Below are 4121 nucleotides of genomic sequence, written 5' to 3'. Positions count from 1 at the left end.
TGTTGTCTACGTACCCTCGTAGACCGAAAGCGGAAGCGTTAGCACAATGCGGTTGATGTAGTCGTACGTCTTCACGGCCCGACCGATCAAGCACCGAAACTACGGCACCTCCGAGTTCTAGCACACGTTCAGCTCGATGACGATCCCCGGACTCCGATCCAGCAGAATGTCGGGGAAGAGTTCCATCAGCACGACGGCGTGGTGAAGATATTGATGTTCTACTGACGCAGGGCTTCGCCTAAGCACCGCTACAGTATTATCGAGGTGGACTATGGTGGAGGGGGGCACCGCACACGGCTAAGAGACAATCAACTTGATCAACTTGTGTGTCTAGAGGTGCCCCCTGCCCCTGTATATAAAGGAGCAAGGGGGAGGCGGCCGGCCTAGGAGGAGGGTGCGCCAAAGGGGAGTCCTACTCCCACCGGGAGTAGGACTCCTCCTTTCCTTGTTGGAGTAGGAGAGAAGGAAAGAGGGGGAGAGGAACAAGGAAAAGGGGGCTGCACCCCTTGTCCAATTCGGACCAGAGGGGGGGCGCGCGCCTCCTTCCTTTTGGCCTCTCTCCTCTATTCCCGTATGGCCCAATAAGGCCCATATACTCCCCGGCGAATTCCCGTAACTCTCCGGTACTCCGAAAAATACCCGAATCATTCGGAACCTTTCCGATGTCCGAATATAGTCGTCCAATATATCGATCTTTACGTCTCAACCATTTCGAGACTCCTCGTCATGTCCCCGATCTCATCCGGGACTCCGAACTCCTTCGGTACATCAAAACTCATAAACTCATAATATATCTAAAAGTGCAACTATCCCTAGGTGGTTTTGGTAATTCATAACAACATATAGCTCATTGAGCTAATACTATTCCAAGATGATTATTTCAGGAAAGCTCAATGATTGGCATGGCATGGATGTGAAAGTGGAACCCTCAAAATGCTAAGGACAAAGGATTGGCTCAAGCTCAAAAGCTCAAGACTCTTCATTTTATATTTTAGTGATCCAAGATCACATTGATTCTTTAGGAAAAGCCAATACTATCAAGGAGGGATGAGGTGTTGCTTAATGAGCCTCTTGCTTCATGTGCTTAGTGATATGCTCCAAAACCCTCAACTACTTTCCCATATCCACATTTGACCTAAACCCTAAGACAAACTCGATCATACCGATTCTTCCTATCCGGCGCCACCGAGTTTCATTTGTCAAAAGCCACTGCCAAACCCTAGCATTTCGGTTCTACCGATAGGGATCTCGGTCTCACCGAGATGGGATTGCAAACTCTCTGTTTCCCTTTCGTAATTTTTTGGTCTCACCGAAAGAGCGAATCGGTCCCACCGAGATTGCAATGTAAATTCAGTGTTTCCTTTTTGTAACTTTTCGCTCTCACCGAAAGAGCAAATCGGTCCCACCGAGTTTGCCTGACCAACTCTTTGGTTAGCTAATTACCAAATTCGGTCTCACCGAGTTTGTGTAATCGGTCTCACCGAGATTACGTTATGCCCAAACCCTAACCATATCGGTCCTACCGAGTTGCATGTCAGTCCCACCGAAAATCTCTAACGGTCACTAGGTTTACATTTTCGGTCCGACCGAGTTTGTTGATTCGGTCCCACCGAGATTGGAAAACTGTGTGTAACGGTTGGATTTTGTGTGGAGGCTATATATACCCCTCCACCTCCTCTTCATTCGAAGAGAGAGCCATCAGAACACACACACAATTCCAACTCATATGTTCTGAGAGAGAACCACCTACTCATGTGTGGAGACCAAGATATTCCATTTCTACCATATGAATCTTGATCTCTAGCCTTTCCCAAGTTGCTTTCCACTCAAATCTTCTTTCCACAAAATCCAAATCCTATGAGAGAGAGTTGAGTGTTGGGGAGACTATCATTTGAAGCACAAGAGCAAGGAGTTCATTACCTACACACCATTTGTTACTTCTTGGAGAGTGGTGTCTCCTAGATTGGCTAGGTGTCACTTGGGAGCCTCCGACAAGATTGTGGAGTTGAACCAAGGAGTTTGTAAGGGTAAGGAGATCGCCTACTTCGTGAAGATCTACCGCTAGTGAGGCAAGTCCTGTGTGGGCGATGGCCATGGTGGGATAGACAAGGTTGCTTCTTCGTGGACCCTTTGTGGGTGGTTGCTTCTTCGTGGACCCTTCGTGGGTGGAGCCCTGTGTGGACTCGCGCAACCGTTACCCTTTGTGGGTGGAGCCCTGTGTGGACTCGCGCAACCGTTACCCTTTGTGGGTTGAAGTCTCCATCAATGTGGATGTAGGATAGCACCACCTATCCGAACCACGGGAAAAACATCCGTGTCTCCAATTGCATTTGAATTCTCCAAACCCTTCCCTTTACATTCTTGCAAATTGCATGCTTTACTTTCCGCTGCCAATATACTCTTTGCATGCTTGCTGGAATCATGTGATGATTGCTTGACTTGTCCTACAATAGCTAAAATCTGCCAAGAACTAAAATTGGGAAAAGGTTAAGTTTTTATTTGGTCAAGAAGTCTAATCACCCCCCTACTTTCCGCTGCCAATATACTCTTTGCATGCTTGCTGGAATCGTGTGATGATTGCTTGACTTGTCCTACAATAGCTAAAATCTGCCAAGAACTAAAATTGGGAAAATGTTAAGTTTTTATTTGGTCAAGTAGTCTAATCACCCCCCCTCTAGACATACTTTCGATCCTACAATATCTGTCATCGAAACCTTAAGCGTGCGGACCCTACGAGTTCGAGAACAATGTAGACATGATCGAGACACGTCTCCGGTCAATAACCAATAGCGGAACCTGGATGCTCATATTGGCTCCCACATATTCTACGAAGATCTTTATCGATCAAACCGCATAACAACATACGTTGTTCCCTTTGTCATCGGTATGTTACTTGCCCGAGATTCGATCGTCGGTATCTCAATACCTAGTCAATCTCGTTACCGGCAAGTCTCTTTACTCGTTCCGTAACACATCATCCCGCAACTAACTCATTAGTTGCAATGCTTGCAAGGCTTTAAGTGATGTGCATTATCGAGAGGGCCCAGAGATACCTCTCCGACAATCGGAGTGACAAATCCTAATCTCGAAATACGCCAACCCAACAAGTACCTTCAGAGACACCTGTAGAGCACCTTTATAATCACCCAGTTACGTTGTGACGTTTGGTAGCACAGAAAGTGTTCCTCCGGTAAATGGGAGTTGCATAATCTCATAGTCATAGGAACATGTATAAGTCATGAAGAAAGCAACAGCAACAAACTAAACGATCAAGTGCTATGCTAACGGAATGGGTCAAGTCAATCACATCATTCTCTAATGATGTGATCCTGTTAATCAAATGACAACTCATGTCTATGGCTAGGAAACTTAACCATCTTTGATTCAACGAGCTAGTCAACTAGAGGCATACTAGTGACATACTGTTTGTCTATGTATTCACACATGTATTATGTTTCCGGTTAATACAATTCTAGCATGCATAGTAAACATTTATCATGATATAAGGAAATAAATAATGACTTTATTATTGACTCTAGGGTATATTTCCTTCAGAGGATAGCAATTTTTTTTAGAATCACACAAACTGATCAAACAGTCTGATTACAGTATTTCCTCAAAAGCTCGCTCATCTCACCTGGCACGCCGGCCACTTGGAACAGATCGCCCCTCCTAGATGCAAGGGTTGCAAGGCCATGTGCAAGTTTGTTCCTGTCCCTCTGCACCCACTCGATCAGATATGATTGAAAAGAGCTCAATGCTAGCTTGATGTCAGTTATGATCGGGAATAGCCGCGACTAGTTTGCTGCGTCCGGGTTGATCGCCCTCACCAGGGTCATGTAGTCAAGCTCGACATGAATTGGTCCAGTATGATAATTTGCCAAAGTGTTCAGTCCATGCAGCAATGCGAGGCTCTCTGCTTCTTCGACAGACACACATTGCCCCAATCTACACCCCATTGAGAAGAACGGGACCCCCTGACTGTTTCTAGCGACCGCACCACCCGCGCTCTCACCTGTTGCAGCAACAAAGGACACATCCGTATTTAATTTGGCCACGCCGGCGGTAGGGGGGCACCATTGCTTTCTGACAGTCCTGGAGTGATCTGAGGACTGCTCAAA

Source organism: Triticum urartu, chromosome 7A (assembly GCF_056163025.1).
Source record: "Triticum urartu cultivar PI428250 chromosome 7A, HENAU_Tu73, whole genome shotgun sequence".
NCBI classification, from domain to species: domain Eukaryota; kingdom Viridiplantae; phylum Streptophyta; class Magnoliopsida; order Poales; family Poaceae; genus Triticum; species Triticum urartu.
The sequence above is the reverse complement of the archived record's forward strand: the minus strand, read 5'-3'. Positions refer to the sequence as shown.